We start from the raw sequence: 22,536 nt of genomic DNA, 5'->3' as shown, positions 1-22,536 counted from the left end.
AACAGCTGAAAGATAAATATCTTTTCTAAATTTATATTTTCTAAAAATATGCATTTCCCCATTTATTAAAAGTGCTCTTTTATTCTTCAAGTACACAGTAGGTTTTTGTTGTACGGAAAATTATATTTTCTAATGCTACATATTCTCTACTTGGTATGTCATTACAGAAAATGCAGATATGTAATAGTGGTTATTGAATAATCAGGTATTTGCTAGATGGGCATAATCCTGAGAACCAAAGGTGATTTGCTAGATGGGCATAATCCTGAGAACCAAAGGTGAGATGGCATTTTTACTGTAGACGGTAGGGAAGGTATACCTGCAGAGTTATGGCAAGATTTGAGAAACTTATACATGTCCCAAGAACTACATATAGATTGGATCAGTATTACATGTTGCATGTACACATGGGATATCGAAATAGCACATGAACATTTTTCACTTCAAAATGTCCTCACGTTTGAGAACCTGTGGAGCCACTTTTCTGTTCTGAATTTTCAGATATGATCTGTCTGCTATCTTGCCTGGCACAGACTGTCATGGATGGGAAGGAAGGCTAAGGAATGTACATGGAACATCTCCATGGTCCAAATAGTGACCTCAAGCTCAGGGAGGCACTGTAATATGGTCAAGGCCATGCAGCTAGCTAGAGATATAGCCAGCTTTAAAACCCAAATTGGTCTTATTTTAAAGTTTTTTTTTAATGTTTATTTATTTTTGAGAGAGAGAGAGAGAGAGAAAGGGAGAGTGAGTGGGGGGAGGGGCAGAGAGAGAGGGAGACACAGAATCTGAAGCAGGTTCCAGGCTGTGAGCTGTCAGAACAGAGTCTGACGCAGGGCTCGAACCCACTAACTGCGAGATCATGACCTGAGCCGAAGTCGGATGTTTAACCGACTGAGCCCCCCAGGCGCCCCAAATTGGTCTGATTTTAAAGCCCAAACCCTTTTAACTCTATCACATTGCCTTTCAACTGAACATATTTGTTTTCTTATACCATACTTTAAAAGATTCAGTTCCTAGGAGGAAACAGAAGAATATGTGTGCACAGGGATGTGGAACTATGTTTATACATGTTGCTTTGAGCCTCAGTAATCAACCATTTAATACAATAAAAGAGAGAGGGTTAAGGGGTGCCCCACATGGAATAGCAGTAGAAAATGGTCCTGAGCTAGTAAGGAGCCCTGGAAGAGTGGACAAGTTCTGCCTGGGGAGTTAGCAGGCATCCCTTCTCACCGCATCCCAGCCATCAACCTTCCATGAGACTAGGGAGACACCCCTACCCTATTGTGCCCTCTGTTCTTTCATTTGTAGAATGAAAAGGAAAAAGGTAGCCTGAAAAACAAACTGGATATCTGCTCTGGCTTCCTAATCCAAATGTGCAAGACAGCCAGGCTATGGAATAAAATTCGAGTCAAGTCTTCATTGTTATCATTGGCTGTATTTCTTGAGTAAATAATTAAACTTCATCTATTTTAAACCAATCCATTTTTCACCAAAATTATATTGATGAAGAAATCACAACAAATATCATTCTTTCATTTACTTTGCCATGAGTCAAGTAGTGCTATAAACCCTATTTCTGACTCCTTAACATCATACTGACTTTATTGTCAAAAAAGAACAGTGGGAATATGTGCACAGAAAAAAATTACTTTCTTTCTTCACAATTCAAAAATATTATGAAATAGCCACAGGAGAAGCCATGTTAAGTCAAATGGGCCCCAGGGCAGACCATCAGTTTTATATACATCATTCACCATAGAATTATTTTTTAATTAAAAAAAATTTTCATGTTTATTTATTTTTGAGAGAGAGAGAGAGAGAGAGAGAGAGGCAGAGAGGGGGAGACATAGAATCTGAAGCAAGCTCCAGACTCTGAGCTGTCAGTACAGAGCCCGATGGGGGCTTGAACTCAGGAACCACGAGATCATGACCCGAACTGAGGTCAGATGCTTTACTGACTGAGCCACCCAAGCACCCCACCATAGAATTCTTAATGAGACTTTAAAGAAGACTTATTGACAAATGAATGTACTGTATTTTATAAGCATAACCAACTCAGAAGTATATTAAACAAGGACACAGCAGCACTGACATCGCTAGAACTCATTGGTACCACCACGGAGGGTGGTGCCAGAGAAGCGTCCTTAGGTTTCTGGCTCTCAGGGGATGCATAAAAATTGAGGAGTCTGCCCTGGAGCGACCCTCAACTCCCAAGGCCATTGTGATGAAGGGGCAGAAGAGCTTTCTGGAGCCCAGCTCTCCAGTCCCTCCAGCAGTGGAGGCCTCTTGGGACCCAATACAGCCGTCTTCATTTTGAACTGTAGAGAAAAAAGAATCACGTGTAGATGTTATTTTTTTCCTAAATTACCTGAGAGTAAAAAGGTTGCTTAGCACTGACATAAAGGAACACAAAATTTTGAATTAGAACATCTTATAGTTGGAAAGAAATCCTAGTGCCATGAAGTTTTACAACCATAGGAAATGGATAAAGGCTGCAAAATGTGTGACTTTATGACTTCTATAGTGAGGAAAAAATTAGGGAGGGGATGGAGGCAGAGCAGGGCCATGTAGATGGTAAATTTCTTCTCATTATAAGGTTTTGGTAAAGAAGCCAGAAAAACAAACGTTTGAATTAGGAATTGAGAGATTGAGAGTGAGCCCAGGATGACAACAACCACCACTATCAATCAATCAACCAATCAATCAATAAGAAGAATGTTAACAACAAAAACAGCAATAATAGCAATGATTCTTGGCTTTTTTTAGACACACAGCATTGCTTTGAGATGGACAAAAAACCGTAAGAGTTCAGGAAGATGGTCTTGACGTGTATCCTCTTCCCATTGTGCCTGCATACAAAGGGGACCTTTCATCTTATAAATAAAATCCAAATTTGATGGAGTTCCTCCGCATTATGAAACTATTGCCCTACAGCAGTTTGAAAAAGGAGAGACTCATTTGGCTTAAAATTGTAGCATGTAAGTGTGTGGCAGTGAGAACCAGGGCCACACTGTCTAATCCCACAGGACATGCAAGGAGAAAACTGCTGGAGTAGTCAGGCAGTCTCCCTCTGTCGGAGTCCTCATTTGTCAGAGAGAGGTCATTGGTATTATCTGCGTCATCTGACCTAAAGGGCTTTTAGGGGGGTGAAGGGAGACCAAGGGTGCCAGGCAGCCCACAGAATGTCTGCTTTTCAGTACTTGAGCCAAAGAATCAGTTCTGTCCGAACATAATGGAGGCAAGAATTGCTAAATCTGGGCTGTACATTTCAAGGAAGCAGTGAAAGAAGAGAGGCTGCATCCCATCTGATAAAACAGGGCCTGACTTGGCTGACCTGTAGGGAGGAGCGGTAGGCCGGGCCACCATGACCCCTCACATCTTTCCCTGAACTATTTCCTCCCTCTTTGGAAGCCTAACCCTCTGAACAGATTCTTTGGCTGCACATCTGAGTTTCTTCACATTGCCAGCCAGGCTGGCAACTCCTTATCACACACGTAATCCAGAGAGATGGCTTGAGCTGGTTTCTGGAGACCTAGGTTCTTGGTCCAGTGCCCATGGTCCTGCCCGACATCCATGTTGTTTTGGGCCTTTATTGGCCAGTCACCTGTTGATATGTCCTGGTGAACCTGCAAACTGCAAAATAAAAATCACCATCCTTTTTGAGAATGTGGACTTGAGAGGAAGACCAGATTTATTGGTCCACTCCTCCTGATTCACCCCACAGAAGCAAGGGTGGAGAAGATCTCCTTTTCCAGGTAGTCGACCCCAGGGAGGAAGCTTGCTGAAGAACTTGCCTGCCTGTGGGAGTTGTTTGGAGCCCCCAGCACCACCATCCGTCTCCTCTGTCAGAAGGAGATGTGAGAATATGATCTGGTTGCTTGGTGATGATGAGATGGTTCACTTTGGACCCCCAAGAAATGCTTCTTTGTGTTGTAGGGCAAAGCTTTGTGATGGCCATATGTCTTTTATGCAAGCACTGTTCATTCAATTATGATCTTCTGGGGTCTAAGGTTCTCTTGTGTATCAATGTTGAAGTTCCAAACAGTGGGAGAGAGCAAAGGCGTTTCAGAGGCCTTAACATCTTTATCTGAAATTATGCCATCTTTGGTAACTGAACAGTTTACTGAGTATTCATCTTTTCTCCAGCTACCATTCGTTCATCTAGCTTCTGTCGGGTTTAGGAAACCATAATCATAAGGGCACCTGGGTGGCATAGTCGGTTAAGCATCCAACTCTTGATTTCAGCTCAGGTCATGATCTCACCGTTCCTGAGGTCCAGCCCTGTGTCAGGCTTTGCATTGACAGCGAGGAGCCTGCTTGGGATTCTCTCTCTCCCTCTCTCTCTACCCCTCCCCTGCTTGTGCTTTTTCTCTCTCTCTCAAAATAAATAAAAAATTAAAAAAAAGAAGCCATAATCATAAAAGCCCTTGGCGTGGACAGACTAGTAGAAGAAAACCCATGTGGAAAGGACATATCATTTTGGTTCCCCAACCAGCACTCAAGAGCTTTGCTATGTCTCTCAAGGCCAGTGGGCAGATGTGAGACAAATGTTTCTGAACCTTAGTCTTCTCATGTATAAAATAGGGGCAATAAGAACAGGTTGGGGCAAAGCAGGTACATGCTGTGGTGTTCTGAGGTTCAAACAAGGTAATATGTTTAACTTCCCAGCACAGTGTCTAATTAATTCCATTCTCTCCTCTTTCCATTTTTGAATTAGAACCAATCCAGATTCACAATGGAATCAACCTCCACATCCACATCTTCTAATCCTCTCCTCTCTTCGGGAAAACAAGAAAACTCCACACTTTTTTCTCCCATATAATTGGAGTTCTACATGACCAGGCCTGGCTGATCTCTCCAACCTTATCACCATCTCACGTCCCATCCAGCCCACCATTCCTGCCCCAAGCACCACTGCATTAATCACACCTTCCCTTGGGCCACTTCTGACCACTGCAGTCTTACACTGTATGAATCACACTGCAGTGTAATGAGTCATGTCTGCTTCCCTCCCAGACTGTGAACTTCTTAAGGGGAGTGACCCCTTCTTGTTTGTATTTGATATCTAGTGCCTAGTAGGTAACCAATAAACTTTTAGTTAATAAACATTAAGCCTGACTCCAGGGGGTTGTAAAGATGGCCTGAATATTTTAGAGGGATCCTTTTGGTTTCTTTGAAGACTTCCCACCAAATAAATACATATGATTTCATTTTAGAAGAAGGGTAATTGGTTTTTCTCTGTGAACAAGGAAGACACTTCCTTTTTTGCTTCTTACTGATGTGTGGTGAAGGACATAAATTGTACAGGAAACAGGACACAGAGACATAAACCTGCTTAATCCAATTATATGTCTCAATCAACAGACAAGGTCCCAAGAGAGGAGAGGAAGATGCACAGGATGGAGACCACTGCAGGGGAGCTAGGAAGCTGTGCTCTCACTGGTTTCTTTGTTTGCTTGTTTGTTTTGTTTTTGTTTTGCTTTGTTTTGGAAAGAGAGAGAGGCAAAAAGAGGAGAAGGAAATATAGTGACTGCCATAGGAAATGAGAATCAGTGTTTAGTCTTTGGCATGTTGTTGAACAGTGGACACATTAATGATTTTTTGAAGACAAATGAAGCAAAAAACAAAACAAAACAAAACAAACAAACAAAAAACAGAAGAAGAAGAAAGAAAGCACACAAACAAAACAAAACAAGAAACCAAAGTGAGGAATACAAGAACCAGACTCTTAAAAGGAAAGACTCTAATTACAGTCATTGGAGAAAAGTCATGCTTGTAGCCTGTTGCAGACAACACACAACTTCTAATTCTCAGGAACGGAGGCCTGAAGAAGGCTACTGGGGTGCGGGAGACAGGGATAGTGCAGCACTGACAGTTAATGAACATGGGACCAAGCACTTTGACTTCACATAATATACCATATTTAGCCCTTACTACAACAGTTCTATACAGCCACTTTGTCATTTGCATTTGAAAATAAACTGATGTTCATCTATTAGCTGTTTCAACTGTTTCAAGGGTTTTTGTTCAGCTGGTTAGTAATGGTAGAGCTGAGATTTGAACCCACATCTCCTTGAGTCACTTTCTGTCTCTCCTGCACTATACCATGCTCTTTCCACAATGGGATGTGACTTATAAAACCCTATTTCCTTGGCTTCAGGCTTTAGGCTCATTTGTACTGTTGGATTTGAACTCCAGAGCAGGGCCTCAGAGCTCCCCTTACTGTGTTATTCCTAACTAAATGTCCATTCCTTACACTTGTAGTTGAACCTCTCTTTTGCATGCAACCTTTACCCTGTTTGTAGCGCTGAGCTCTTGAGTTCTTACCTGGGACCCAGACTGATGGGATGATTATCACCTAAATCCTTGCCTATCAGCATGGGAGGGGATAGAGAGTGTCCTGGAGAGTCTCAAACCAGCAATCACATACTCCAGTCAGAAGCGATTCCACCTACCACTCATTTGCTAGAGCCAGACACAGAGAAAGCTGAGCACAGGAAATATTTGGTAAACAGCCTCAATGACTACTGAAGCATTTGTTGTTTCAACATACTAGATATTTTATATCTTTACCATGTTTATTATCTGTCTCCTGTCCAGAATGTTTGCTCCATGAAGACAGAGGTCTTAGTCTTGTTCCCAGATGTATCTTCAGTGCCCAGAACAGTGCTTGGCAAAAGCACTCAACAAACAGCTGAGTGAGTGAACAATATTATTAATTCTACCTTCATTTGCTGAGTGGTCTTGGGCAAGTCTTTTATATTCTCTGAGCCTCCAAATTTCCTTTTAGAAAATGAGGATAAAGGGATAATCTCTTACAGCATTGCAGTGAGAATCGATGAGATAAGCAGGCAAAGTGACAAGTAGAAGACCTAACCCATGAAAAGCTCTGGATAAATTTTGGTTTCTTTTCACCTCCAGGGGCCATGTTAACCCTCTGAGTTTTAATGCAATTCTCAAGTAAATCTGAATTTAAAAAAATAGAGCAACTGCATAGTTTGAATACATTCTGTAACTTTTCTGTTTCTCTCCCAGTGTGCGGAACAATACTGATGTTCGCCTCTGAAATTTTCCCCTTGCAATAGTTGGAAAACTGTGTAAGTGGAGGCTCTTTGACTCTGGGTGGGAGTGAAGCTGAGTACAGCCACTGGCCAAGCCTTTCAAACAGTGTAACAAATGATGTGTGGGCACAACTGAGGAAAATGCACACATTCTTCATAGGTCTGGTGAAATCATGTTTGGCCCCCAGGTGCACTTTACCTGTTAACAGCATTTAGACAGATTTATCAGCTGTAAATTTCGCACCATGAAAAAAAAAAAAAAAAGGAACATTTTTTTTTCCTCTTTCTAAAGATAAAGCAGAAAGATTTGTCAGGAACAGAGCAAATCAAACAAATTAAGTGCAGGGCTTCATTCTCTCTGCCCCTCAATGGCCTGGTTGTGACACGTGGACTCTAGGCATCAAACTCACAGAAACCTGGGGAGTTACTGGGGGAGGAAGCGTGGTGGGTATGGGATGAGTACTTTAGCTAGGGCTGATGAGCTCTCGTTATAAGAGCCAGAACTGAGTAAAACAGGGACAGTGCATCCTTAATTAACACCATAAGAAAGAGGGAAAAAAAAGAAAGAAAGCACATACCAAAAAATTAAAAAGAAAAAGAAAGAGGCATACAAAACTTTCCAGAACTTTTTGTGGTTCTCTTCTCTATGTATTTTCATGAGATCGTCTGCTTGGAAATGTATTGTTTGAAAAACTAGATGGAATTAGTTTTAAAATGCCCCAGATCAAACTGATTGCAATGGGTTAGAATATTATAAGCCGGATGTTATGAAACATCTTTGGTGACATAGTTGGGGGGGCGGGGAAGAGAACGGGATTAGATTCAAGTGAGTCCACACTCCACAGTCAACTGGCTGTGTGACTCTGGCTAAATCTCTAACTCTCTAGATAGCAGTTTCTTCACATGTAGTATTCAGATTACAAAGCCCAATTTGGGAGACTGTTGTGTGAATTTCACGAGCTAATGTGTCTGCGAAATTGTGTTACTAATTTTAAAGTGTAATGGTGCCATTCATAATTTTTCTGGAGGATTATAAACAATTCAAACAAAGTTTTCATATTTGTCCTTGGATAGGAGGTAAAGACTCATCACCCCCTTCTCTGTTAACCTCCCTCAATTTTCCTATAGAGTCAATGAGTGTGTGTGTATTATATGTTATACATCTTAATATATAATTAGTATTACATATACTATATATATAATATTAGTATATATTATTATATGTTTAGTATATATGTATATCTCTGTATAAAGAGTATATATAGAGAGATGTATAAACTTTCTATACATCTATGTTTATATCTCTATGTAGAGAACATCCCTTCTTTAGCATTTCTGCTGTCACTTATAATGCCTTTCTTAGATGGTTGCAATAGCCACATTGCTATTTGTCTTTGTCCTCTTTCTAATCTGAAACAATCGAAATTTAATGCATATTTGGCCATATCGCCTTACCTTAGGAACCTCTAACCCAGCACAAAGTGCGAAGTCCTTAATTTAATCCACTGGTTCTCAACTAGGAGATTTTGCCCCTTGAGGGACATTTGACAATGTCTAGAGATGATTTTGGTCATCAGAGTGGGGAAGGGGATGTGTACATGCTGCTGGCATCTGGAGGGTGGAGGCTAGGGATACTATTAAATATCCTACAATGCATGGACAGCCCCATAACAAACAACCATCCTGCCCCAAAATGGTGGTAGTGGCGAGGTTGAGAAACCCAAATTCAGCTCATGGGATCTCCCTGAGATCTCTTCTACTTACATCAAGCTCCAGCTTCATCACTACCTTCATATCCTGGCCTCTAGCTGAGGTGAATTACTCCCATATCTCCAAGTCATTCCAATAGTTTCCAAAGTGCGTGGCATCTCTGGGCCCTTGCACTGGCTGGACTTACTGCTTTGAACTTGCTTCCTTTGCCTTCTTCAGCTGGTGATCTCTGCCTATTTATTCTTTTGTGTCTCCCCCAAATCTCTGCCCTTTGGGAAGACTTCCACACACTCTCGGCCCTTGCTCTGTGCATCCACAGCAACCCTGCCTCCCTCTTTCACTTAACTTATCACACTGTAATGAGACAGATACTATTCTTCCGTGACATCTATTTGGATCTGACTCTCCCGCCCATCAGTGAATTTAACAAAACTGGATTAAGCAGGGACCATTCCTTCTTCATCTTTGTAGCCTCAGAGCCAGGCATTAGGTGGGCACATAATTTCGGTAAATATATGCTGATTAACACAGAGAACAAACCCAAGTCAGTGACCATCTTATAGCTGAGGCTATGGAGTTGTTTTGTAGTGTTATGAGGTGAGCCACTTGAGCAAAGATTGTGTTGTGGTCAGTCCTGTGGCTACTCTGCACCCAGATTGTTAGGGAGACTCCCACTTCACTAATGGTACTTAAAACTCACTGATTGTACTGTGTGCCAGGAGCTTGCAAGGATTCTACACTAAATTCGAATTCTACTGTATCTTTACTATTACACATCCTCTCGTTATTCCCATTTTACAGATGTAGAAAGTGAGGCTCGTAGTCACACGAGTGATGGAGCCAAGGTTGAATCCAGGCATTGAGACCCCAGAGAATGTCAACTGCTGTGCAGTATCAGTTCAATGTCAAGTCCACTGTACTGATTTGTGGTCCTCTGGGAACATAGTCTCAGTGGGTCTGCATTTTCAAGATGAAGAAATAGAATTTGTAGGAGACTGTCACCAGTGACGCATCCATATAATGACCAGGCCAGAAATGGGTTTGAAGTCTTTCTATACAAGTGTATCTCAAGGATCCTGTGATCATCTCAACTCAGCCTATATTTCTCAAAATTTGCCCATCTGCTGGGTCAAAGAAGCCTGCATTTGCAGGTCTTATATGAGAGCAGATCTTAGGAGTCTTAGGATCCACCTTGGGGACCTGCTACAAATAGATCTTTGGTAATTATTTAAGCCCCTAGAAATCGTTAGCAGATCTGGGACAGCTTTGATTCCTGTCTGGGACAAGTTCTACATCCTGGGAGGTCTTTGTGCTGAGTCCCATTTGCCAAAGATCTCTAAAAGCTTCCAGGCTGCTTAACTCTTCCCAAACTTTTTGGTTTAAAAATGCATTCCTAATCAGTGGGTCTGGGTGCATTCTTTGTGCCTAGAGAATGCCTTTCTCTTCAACTTTGGAGCAGGCCAGCACACAGCACCGACCAAAATATGTGACACTCCATTTCCAGACTGAGTGGGCTGAGAGCACAATGTAGGTGGAAGGGGTTCCCACACAACTCTGAGAAGGCTTTGCTTTTCCAGGGTGGTCCAGTGGTCTTGGACTGCAGTCGGCCCCATTTGCTGGGATCCTTTGGGAAATCTCACAGAAAGCTTATTGCTGAAATTCTGACTGTTGCTTTCTTTCCTCTAAGGGCTATCTTTTCCAGGGCCCGTAGCCTCCTTCAAAGGTATGCAGCCGTCACTCATCATTCCTGACTTGCTGTCGTTCTTTTCATGTATTTGTTCTACAAATGCTCCCTGAGTGCCCCTTAGATGCCAGACACCCTGGTAGATACTGGAGGCACAGCAATGCAAATGTAGTCTCACTCTCCAAGTACTCACCTTCTCTGAGAAAAGACATAAGAAAGCCAATTAACGGCTAATCAGTAATCAGGCCTGTAATGGAAGCTTACAGATTCAGGGATGCAGACAAGATGGGTCCTGAATAGCCCTGGCAATCAGAGATAATTTTTCAAGTGATGGCTAAACTGATTCATGAAGAATAGAAAAGATGAGCTTTGAAGGAAATGGGGGACAAGAATTGGAGGAAATAGAAATAGGATATGCAAAGTCCCTGAGGCAAGAAGGAGTATAGCCCATTTGGGAAGTGTAGGTAGTTCAATCTGGTTGGAAGGCAGAGGAGGGCTGGTTGGGGCAGGTGGAGGTGCAGATTGGAGAGAGCGGAAGGTAGGTTGCTATAAATTGTATCCTGTGGGATTTTGCAGGCCATGCTAGGGATTTTGGACTTTGTCTTGAGGAAAAATGAAGCGGACTTTAATCAAGAGCATACCATGGTCAGGTTTGCCTTTTTAAAAGTCCAGTTAGGAAAGAATTCAGCAGAAAGGCCTGGAGGCTTTGTGACTGAGTTTTTATCAGAACAGACCTGCCCCTCTCATCTGAGCCAGCTACAGGGAACACGGGCAGGTTGATGACAGAGAGTTGAGGTCTCTGGGCAGCTGGGCAGACTCAGCAGGCCCAGAAGCAAGGAGTGGATAGTATTAAGCCTGGGATGCAGGAAGAAAGCAAGACCCCGGAAGAGAGAGATGGAAGGAGCTGAGAAGAATCCGCTAGCAGATTCCATTCCCTGGACATAGATGGGGTTCCAGGCAAGTTCGTACAGCCAGTACTGAAGTTTAGAGATTCACAACAAAGTTGAAGCCTAAGGTTCCAGATGGGTTACTCAAAGGAGGAGTCAAGCAATTACGTAGTGCCAGGCACTGACAAATATCTGCCTTATCATCAGTGCCACGAAATATGTGCCATTATCACATCTGCCAGCCGAGGTGAGGGAGGCTCAGAGAAGTAACCCACCCAAGATTGCACAGTGCAAGTACAGAGTCAGGATGTTAACCCACTATTCTCTAGCTTTAAATTCATTTTTTACCAAGTGTTAGATTTGGCACTTAACCCCAAATATATAATAACAACCCATTATGTTTTGATGCCTCTTTCATTTTTCTTCTTTAAAAGAAAAATGGGTCTACATAAGCTATTTGTCAGCATGAAAACTTCATGCCACAATACTTTGCATCTAGGACTCTGTGATTCCAGGTCTCTAACCAAAAACATCATCTCACACCAGCAAGTACTGCCTGCATGATCACGCTCAAGTCTCCCCTGCTTTTTCATATCAATATTCATCCATTGAGGTGATCAGCACAGGTTCCCTCACAGTGACATCCCTCTTTCCTTTGGAGCTCAGTGTCCACTAGGTTAAGAGAAGCATTGGCACTCACAGGATCCTTCAGGTATGGAACACATCATCTCAATCCTGAAGTTCATTTGACCTTAGCTTAATCTCCAAAGGACAACTCCCTGCCAGCTCCCTTGGGTAAATTTAGTTGCCAAAAAGAAACTGCTCCATTTAGCTTAAACATGGAGCCAGTGTGGTGCTGTGTATGGGAAGAGCTGCACCTTTGAGTCCATCAGATCTGTCCCCAGCTCTGCCATTTACTAGCTGTGTGAACTTGGGAAAGTCCCTTAACTTCACTGAGGCTCATCGTCCTCATCTGTGAATAGAGAGCATAATAATACCTGCTTCCCAGAACTGTTTTCAGAATTGCTTGACCAGAGCTTGCCACAATGTCTGGCACACGACAGGACCTGATAAGTAAATAATAAATCAATATAGCCATTATTATAAGCACTCCCTCTCCCTCCCTGAAAATCTAGGTGATGCTCCATCCGAAACAGCTTTTATAATTTGTGTGAGTGGGGCAGTGGGGGTGTTCATCTCACTCTTCCAGGGGGTGTTGGGATAAAACCTGTGCTCAAGTGAGACACTGTAGCTCATAAACAGACTGCGATTTTGTAATTTTTTCACGAGAGAAGCTTGTAGTATGTTTACTTCACAAGGTGGTGATAGGAATTAAGAAGTTCAACCCAACAATGAAATGCCTTTGTAAACTGTACTGTGCAAGTTTCTGTTTATCTTATGATCTTTATTTTTTTAATGTTTACTTATTTGTTTTGAGAGAGAGTGTGTGTGTGTTCATGGAAGTGGGGGAGGGGCAGAGAAAGAGGGAGAGAGAGAATCCCAAGCAGGCTCCACACTGTCAGCACAGAGCCCGACATGAAGCTCATACTCAAGAACTGTGAGATCATGATCTGAGCCAAAATCAAGAGTCAGATGCTTAACTGACTGAGCCTCCCAGGTGCTCCTATAATTTTTATTTTTTAAATCAAATTTATTCCAGAATAATTGACATTTCAAGTGGATACTTTGATGAGTTTGACAAATGTATACACAAGAGTAACCACCAATTCAATATTATGTAGAACATTTCTATCACTCCAGAAACTTCTCTCATGGCCCTTTGCATTTCATCCCCGCACCACCCTCCCCGCCAATAATCTTTGCCTCATGCAAACATTTATCTGATTTCCATCACCATTAATTAGTTTTGCATGATCAAGGAGTTAATATAATTAGAGTCATTTTGGATATACTGTTTTGTGTTTGGTTTCTTTCACTCAGCAGAATGTTGTAGATTCATTCATCTATCTGTAGTTGTGTCTATCTGTAGTTAATTCCTTTTTATTGTTGAGTAGTATTCCATTGTTTGGATATACAATAGTTCAGTTATCTGTTCACCAACTGATGAACACTTGTATTATTTCCAGTTTGGAGCTATTACGAATAAAGCCGCTTTAAATATTCACATAAAATCTTTTTGTGAATATACATTTTCATTTCTTTTAGGCAAATGCTATGATTAAAATCATTGAGTAGTATGCTAAGCGTATGATTCACTTTAGAGGAAACCACAGAGTGGTTGCGCCATTTTACCATCCATAACACTGTATGAGTTGCCCCCCAGTCCTTGTCAACACTTGGTATTTTTGGTCTTTTAATTCTAGCCATTCTTGTATTTGCATGATGATTAAAGATGTTTACTATATTTTCATGCACTTATGACTAGTTGAATATCTTCTTTTATCAAGTGTCTATTTAAATCTTTCGTGCATTTTTTGGTTTATTTTATTTTTTTTCTTATTGAGTTGGCAGAGTATTTATAGTCTAGTACTTTGTCATACGTCTGCATTGTGAATACTTTTTTCCTGTCAGTGGCTTACATTTTCAATTTCCTAACTATCTTTTGAAGAGCAGACTATTTTACTTTTGATGAAGATAGATTTATCACTTTTTTATTCCTCTATGGTGTGTACTTGTAGTGTCTTGTTTAAGAAATCTTTGCCTACACAAAGGTTATAAAGATTTTGTCTTACGTTTTCTTCTCAAATTTTTATAATTTTACCTTTTTATGTCTGTGATTTATTTTAAATTAAATTTGTGTATGGCATGAAATAGGAGCTGAGATTCTGGTGTTGTGTGTGTGTGTGTGTGTGTGTGTGTGTGTGTATGTGCATTTTGGCATGTGGAGGTCCACCTATTTCAGAAGCCTATGTTGAAAAGATTCTCCTTTCCCATTAAATTATGTTGGTGCATTTTTCAAAAATGAGTTGGCCATATATTTTCGGGTTTACATCTGGACTGTCTAGTCCTTCTTGTTGATTTATATCTGTGTTTTTAGCCAACAGGATGATGTCTTGCTTAATGAAGTTTGTAATAAATCTTTGCATTAGGTGGTGTAATTCGCCCAGTCTTTGTTCCTTTTTAATACTGTCTTTGCATTCTTGCCACTTTGTATTTACATAAAATTTTTTGAATCATCTTGTCTTCTAGAAATTTGGTTGAGATTGCATTAAGTCTATGGGTTAATTTGTATAGGATGGACGTATTAACAATATTGAGTTTTCTGATCCATAGACATAGTATACCTATGCATTTATTTAGTTTTTAAAGGCCATCTTTCCCATCTTTCATTAATTTATTTCTAAGAATTTTGTGTTTGTGATGTTATTGCAAATACTATTTTTAAATTTCACTTCCTAATGATTTGTTTCTAGTTTTAAGGTTTATAGTAGAACTAGTCTGATACCAGATATTCTATCATAGGCCAGAGGCAAGATTTGTTTTTTAATAATAACCATGAGAAAGTTGAAGTATCTCCTTATGAACTGAGATTTTTCTTCTTTTTAAAATGTTTCCAGGACACTATACAAAATAGACATTTTTTGAGTCTCAGATTCCAAAGTATTAAACAGATGGGAAGCTGTGTGTGTGTGTGTGTGTGTGTGTGTGTGTGTGTGTGTTGCTGCTACTTGGATCGCATAAATTTTCTTCTGGAGAAATTTACCACTCTCACTTTTAAAAAAAAATTTGGCACTAGTAAACTAAGCTCAGTTTGTGAGCATAGCAGGTACAATGCTATGTTTGGTTCATTCACAGGCCTGGGAAGCATCTCAAGCCTCCTTATGGCCAGTTTAGAGGCCCTGCTAAAATATTAGCTGAATGACGAAGTTGAAATTAGAAAGCACATAAAAGGGTAAATATTGACTTTTTCAACAAAGTTGTTGTGTTTGCATTCAAGGCACTCTTGGAGCTTGAAGAAGCCAGTTTACAAGAAAAATGAATCAGGCTGAAAATAGCCTATTTACATAAATTCTTAGACAGGAGGATTATAAGCTATTAATAATGACATGTTTTTGTATCCTACTTTCTACTTTTTAAAGCCTTTTCAGATTCCACATTGAACAGATGTTCCCATGCACATGTGTTTGTTCTGCTCCCTCTGCCTAGAACACCACTCCTTTCTGTCTCTGCAGTTTGAGTCATTCTTCAGCAATAATCTCAGTTTGTTCCCAACCTCCCATGTCTACCTCCACACTTGGTACAACTGCTCTCACAGAATCCCTCCTGCTGACCTAGTCCACACCCTCTCGATGGCCCTTTTGCATTCAGTTCCATCTGTGTCGTGGTTCTACTCAAAGTAGAGTGTCACTGAAACCTGTCAGGCATTCTCAAACACCCAAAGGGGCATTTGTAGATGTTTTTCTTCTTTTCTCTGAGTGTAATCCTGTCAGCATTTAGGATTTATTTTATGTATCTTCTTTTACCGCATTTAAGGAATAAGAATTATCCCTAAATAATGGGCAGAGGTGGCAAGATATGCTTGAGATCACATGGTGATTTCTGAAACAAAACTAATTCAGGGGCAGCACTGGGATTAGGGGTGGAAGGAGCTCAAGGTCAAAGGTCCTGGATCCTGGTCCTGACTTTGTCAACAACCAACTCTGTAGCCAGCCCAATGCTTGCCACACAACAGGTATTCATTGATGAGTGAATGAACTTGAAGAAATCACTTAACCTCTGTTGGCCTCAGTTTCTACATCTTACTTAGCATAAAGGAATTGGAGTTGATAGTCTCTAATTTCATTTCAGCTGTATAATTTATGAACTTCCATGATCCTTCAGCACCAACATTAATCACTGTTGTAAAGCTTACTTTTAGATTAAGTGGGAAAGGAGATTGGGAAGGACACTTAGGGAGTACCTACTATGTAGTAGATATTTTGACTATGTTTGCAGATGTGTAATAAATCATACTGATCCTATCCTGTCCTTCCTGTAGGTTCTGGTATTCTCATTCATCTTCCTAATTTCTCTAAATCAACTTTCAAAGTGAGCAGGGGTTAAGAACCGCTCTTTAGGGTGAGAGAGAAAGGGAGGGACTGGACTATGATGAGAGATGAACACCTCACGCTTTGGTACAATCATTATTTACATGAAGATGCATATTTCTAAGGTTCTTGAAGCCGCTCTAAGTAAATATACCACTTCCTTGAAGTTGATCGATTGATTTCTTCATCACCTCATTTGTACTTTGTATAAAGATAAACTTTAGTATAACTTTTTTCACAAAACTCAAGTAACTGGAAGGTTTGAACTAATGAGCTCTTACAATATATGCCAGGACTATAACGTATAGACTAAAGGATATTTGATAGGACAGATATTTTCTCGGGCAAGATAGTCTTTGGATATAGGTTGCTCTATGAAATGTGACCCAGCTCCATGACATACGACTCTGCTCCATGCCTGCCAAAAAGAAATCCACCTGGCTGCAAGGTCGCCATTCTTCCTTTCCATTGCTTGTGAGATTGAATACCTTGGCTTGTGCTTCATCCACAGGGAAACTGGTCAGATTTGATCATGTCCCATGACAAAAAGCACAAAGCCTCTTGCACCCTTTGGGTGCTAGGTTTTATAATCAAAATCAAGATCCATGTTGCTTTCTACATCACCCTATGGATGGGTTTTTTAGGGATACCATAAGAAAATACCACAGACCAGGTGGCTTCAACAACAGAAATTAATTTTCTCACAGTTCTGGAGGCTAGAAGCGTAAGATCAAAGTTTGGCGGGTTTGGGTTCTCCTGAGGCCTCTCTCCGTGGTGTGCAGACAGCTGCCTTCTCTCTATTCCTTGCATGGCTTATTCTCTGTGTGCACATCCCTGGCATCGTTCCCTTCTTTTTTAAGGATGCCAGTCATATTAGATTAAGACCCTAGCCTCATGACCTCATTTAACCTTAATTATCTCTATAAAGACCCTCTCTCCAAATATAGTAACATTCTAAGGTATGGAAGCTTCAACATGTGAATTTGGGGTTGGGAACACAATTCAGTTCCTAACACCCTATGAGGAACTGAGCCTCTGAACTGATCCAATAACAGATCTACTTTCTCCTGTCTCCCACAGCAGCAGGAAGTTTCAGGCAGATTATGTGTGGTTATTGTTAAGCCAGACCCCTGGATTACTGAGAATAAGAGAGATTCATGTCTCCTATGAGAGGAAACACAGAAAAAAATGGCCATTTACCTGTCTTTAGACCCTAACACATCATAGAGGTGAAATACAGAAGCTCTTCTGAAAGAAGGTTTTGGAAAAAGAAAGTAGACTGGTAACTGTGTTTAGAGACAGCTCTAGAATTTTGGAGGATGTACAGCAACCTGTAAAAAAGAACTTCTATGAAAGGAGTGGTCCTGGGTCCATAGGGAGGGGAGCAATGAATAATTCACACCCATCCTGCTCTGTTTGCAAGCATGTGCCTGACTCTGTCCCAAGCCAGAATCTCCCTTCAGTGTTCTGTGGCGTGTGTGTGTTGAGACATAAATCCATTATATTTGCACCAGAGAGGCGGTCAGAGTCATCCTAGGTCTGCTGCTGTTAGATGTGGCACTGGCAGGAGGACCCACTGGAGACTGATGGACTGTATTCAGAAAGCTGCAGCTGTACAGCCAGAGGAGTGAGTGTGTGAAGTTAATAAAACCCGTATTCCCCAAAGGTGAACCTTGAGTGACTTTGTTCTACTCTGACGCCTACCTGTCATCAGAGGCAGGAACTCTGATGGATCTGGGAGGCTCCCTCCCCTGGGTCAAGCAGCAGGCTCTGGTTTCATACAGGGTGGTACCAAAGGTGGCCATAGTGCTAGAAGCTGAGAGGCCCATGTGATGGTGATAGCAAGAATGTCGGATAGGAATATGGCTGGCCTCCGTGACTAACTGACATTTTAGGCACTTTATTTAACTTCCTATAGTCTCAGTTTATTCCTCTGTAAAATTGAATACAAGATCTCAATGGCTCCTTGTAGCTCCAAAATGCACATTGTTCAGGCAGTCATTTTCATAAAGCACCTGCAAATTTTGGAACAAATGGACTCATCGGGACCCCAAATCACATAAACAAAGTCGTATTACTAGATGCGAGTTTGTTTTTAAAGTACTCTGATTTTGACAAATCTTAAAAAAAAAATAGTTCTTTGGTTTTAGGATAATATTCAAGTGGCATAATAGGGAAATAAATCATTCCTTTTTTAAAAGCTAAGTTTTTAATAGGGCAAATTATTGGCACTTAATTTCTAATTAGAGTGCTTACTCATATAATGACATTTGGAAGTTGTTTATGTAGTAGACATTCTCTGGGTTTGGAAAGACAAATGAAGAAGTTAGAAGAGTACACACATGTACATATAAGCTAATTATTTTGACACATAAGCTATTACTGGTCTGGAATACAGGAAGAGGACAAAAGCCCTGTCACCTTTAGGGAGAAGATCAGCTGAGCTTCCTTTTTATCATCACTAAAAACTGATGATTTCATTCTAGTATTTAAAATATAGGTCATGAAAGCAGTTTGTATTTTACCTGTAATACTAATAAAAATAAGTTAACAGAACAGTCATTGTGGCATGAAAATGCCATCTTCTTATGAATTTATCATTAATAATTAAATAACAACATTAAAAATTACATTAATTTAATCAAGGTGAGTGCTTCTTGTCAACATAAATCTTCTAAATATTTCCTTCATTCCCGCAAACTGATTTGTCAGTGAATGAGAATGCCTTTTAAAATAATCTCCTCCGGGGGTACTCTGGACCAGGCAGTAAAGCATGTGACTCTTGATCTTGGAGTCATAAGTTCAAGCCCCGCTTTGCAGGTAGTTTACTTAAAAAAGAAAAATCACAAAGCCTCATTCCAAATCTATGTACTCTGTACCACCCCATGGTGCCTACACCAAAAGGGGCTTAAAAAAAAAATTCTCCCAGAGGTATCTCTACTGTGAGTTTCAAGTCCATGTTTTCAAAGCAGTGCTTTTCCTGTCATGTTAGCACAGATCAGGCTCACCTCTGCAGTTTCCTCCTGGTCACTGGGATGGCCACTCAGTCACTCACGCTCATCATTTCCCAGACACCCCTAACACTTCCCTTTCCTTTTGCCAAATTAAACGGGCTCTGCTCAAATGCACCCTCTCCTTGTTGTTTGCACTGCTGTTGCCCTGCATTGGGCTCTCCTTAACATTGCTTAGTTGAATCTCCTGCCACTTACAGGTTGAACTTCCTAAAGAATAAGTCTGGTCATCCTACTGTGTTCAGCATCTTCAACAATTGTCCAACAATGTGGAGTAAAATCCATATTCCTCAATTTGTGAACTCAAGGGCCTCTGTGATCTGATTCTCCCTCGATTGCCAATCAACTCTCCAGTATATTCCCTAATGACTTCTGAGACACAGCTCCATTGATTGCCCTGGTCACTTTTTTTCCACTTTGGACTGTGGCCATGCTGTCATCTCTACCTAGATTGATTATTTATTCATTAATTTCTTCATTTTTTAATTTATTAATTTATTAATTTTTTTTTACCTATTAAGAATCTTCTGGCTCTTCAACTCCTGAGTGTCCAGTCTATAAAACAGAAACCACAGCTGGTAGTTAAATGCAGGATATTTAACCTGGGGAATGAGTCAAAAACCTGCTGGCAGAGCTGAAAAGCCCAACAGAGGATGGCGAGACAATTATGAGATGAGCCACTACGGGAAGCTGCTGCTCGGCTATCGCCAGGGCTGGAGGAACAGCAGAAGGAGGTGGTCCTAGAGATAAGGAGTGGGGGCCATCCAGTGGATGCTTAAGCATGACAGAGATTCAGCCACAGCCATCGAGGCTACCTAAAGCATAGAGAGACACAGAAATACTTGGCCTTCTGCCTTCCTCCAGTCTCCTGCCTGAGTCTCTTACTGACTGAATCTAGCTACTTGGCAAAGGAGCCTGGGAAATGTAGTTTTCAGGGATCAACCCTCCGGTGATAAAATGCAGAGCAGGGAAGAGAGTGAGGAACGAATTGCAGAGCAAAGAGACAAATAAATAAATAGCAGAGGTCCCCTCTGTGAAATCATTCCTCTTCTGTTGGAATTACACTGAGCTCTAATCTCTCCTTTGTGCTGCCTGAACCTGACAGTCTCTAGTATTAACTTTCCGTATAAGAGATTTACTTCTTTTGCATTGCTTAGCTGTGCCACCAGATTGGAAGTGAGTTGAAGGCAAGGACTCTGTTTTATTAATCGTTGCAACCCCAGAACTCTGTACACTCTTTGGAATTTTGTAGGAACTCAGGAATGTTCCAGACTGAATTAGACAGGAAACAGCAAGAAAGATCCAAGGATGATTGGTTAAGGAATATCCCATGATCCAGGGATGATTGATTAAGGAATATCCCATGCTCTGAGGAAAGAGATATGAGAAAAAGCAAGAAGAGTCAAAGAACTCGTAAGAGCAGAGTAGAAATGAGTAGTAAAGAACCGGTAAGCACCTCAATCTCACGGCTAATGAGAATATCACAATGGTCTAGAATATCAGTCTCTTTACATTTCAGTTTTTCTCTGAGTGGAGTCCTTTGGTATGACATCCACCCTGGGAGATTCTGTGCAAGTCTGCAAAACGCTCCATGAAATTATGCTCTGTAGCACTCTTCATGGCTTGACCAGAGGAGGAAGTACTTATTAACTCTTCTTAATTACTAAAGGACAGTCTGTAGAAGGGAATTGAAGGCAGAGAAGGAAGTGTGTGTCATCTCTATGAGCTTTCATAGGAATGAGTCAAGTTGGGCTTCTTATGCCTTTTATAAGTTAAGGATAAGCTTCCAGATCTAAACTGAGAACTTTGGTCTAGCTATCCCTTCTCTGAGTCAGCAACTTGTTTGCTTTACATATATGTTTCCTGTTTCATAAAATGAAAGGATCAAGGAAAAATAGACTTGTGTTTTTAAGAAAAGAATCTCTTTTTCTAATTATAAAATTAACACATTTGCTGCATCATATTTGCAGAATGCAGAAAACTACATAAAGTACATAGAAAAGTTCCACCATCAATGATAATCACTGTAAATAATTTGGAATATATCCCTCCAGTCTTATTTTCTCTTTAAAAATGGAGTCATAGTCTATATGTGGTGTCATAAACTGCTTTTTTATTTAAAATTATACACATTTTCCTATTTCAATAAATATGAACCAATACTTTCTAAAAGGCTGCATTGTATTCTATAATTTATTTATTTAATTCCTGATTGTTGGATATTTTGACTGCCAACATTTCTGTATACTATGTTATGTGTTGTGTTAGTTTTTTATTGCTGCAGTAACAAATTGCCACAAACTGACCAACTTACAACAACACAAATTTGTTCTCTGACAGTTCTAGAAGCCATAAATTCAAAATCAGTTTCACTGGGCTAAAGTCAAGGTATTGATGGAGCTGGTTCCTTTTGGAAGTTCATAGATATATAATTTATTGTCAAATTGGTTTCCATACAACACCCAGTGCTCATCCCAACAGGTGCCCTCCACAATGCCCATCACCCACTTTCCCCTCCCTCCCAGCCCCCATCAACCCTCAGTTTGTTCTCAGTATTTAAGAGTCTCTTATGTGGGGCGCCTGGGTGGTGCAGTCGGTTGAGCGCCGACTTCAGCCAGGTCACGATCTCGCGGTCCGTGAGTTCGAGTCCCGCGTCAGGCTCTGGGCGGATGATGGCTCAGAGCCTGGAGCCTGTTTCCGATGCTGTGTCTCCCTCTCTCTCTGCCCCTCCCCCGTTCATGCTCTGTCTCTCTCTGTCCCAAAAATAAATAAACGTTGAGAAAAAAAATTAAAAAAGAAAAAAGAGTCTCTTATGGTTTGCCTCCCTCCCTCTCTGTAACTACCCCCCATCCCCTCCCCCATGGTCTTCTGTTAAGTTTCTCAGGCTCCTAGAGAAGAATCTTTTTCCTTCCCTTTTCCGGTTTTGAGAAGCTGTCCATATCCCTTGCCTTATGGCCCCTTCCTTCCTCCATCTCCCGAGTGCATCAGTACAGTTACTGCTTCTGTTATCACATGGTCTTCCCTCTGCCCCTGACTCCTCTAGCCTCCCTATGATGAGGACTATTGTGATTACATCAGGCCCACTGGGATGATTCAGAATACTCTCCCTCTCCCAAGATCTTTAACTTAATCACATGTGCAGAGTCCCTTTTTTAAAAATCGAAGGTAACATTCAGTGGTTCCAGGGATGAG

General features: G+C 41.0%; 1 long non-coding RNA gene across 1 annotated transcript in view; it reads right to left on the bottom strand.

The window, feature by feature from the left end:
• Positions 1-2,026: 2,026 nt before the first annotated feature.
• Positions 2,027-22,536, bottom strand: part of LOC122474284 — a 38,784-nt gene continuing 18,274 nt past the window's right edge. The window contains exons 2-4 of the long non-coding RNA XR_006294882.1: positions 19,858-19,899; positions 12,344-12,412; positions 2,027-2,321 (exon numbers count right to left, since the gene is read on the bottom strand). This is a non-coding gene — a long non-coding RNA (uncharacterized LOC122474284). The remainder of the gene's footprint in view (positions 2,322-12,343; positions 12,413-19,857; positions 19,900-22,536) is intronic.

The sequence above is a fragment of the Prionailurus bengalensis genome, chromosome D4, assembly GCF_016509475.1.
Source record: "Prionailurus bengalensis isolate Pbe53 chromosome D4, Fcat_Pben_1.1_paternal_pri, whole genome shotgun sequence".
NCBI lineage: Eukaryota > Metazoa > Chordata > Mammalia > Carnivora > Felidae > Prionailurus > Prionailurus bengalensis.
Note: the sequence above shows the minus strand (reverse complement) of the source record. Positions and strands in the feature narration are given on the sequence as shown.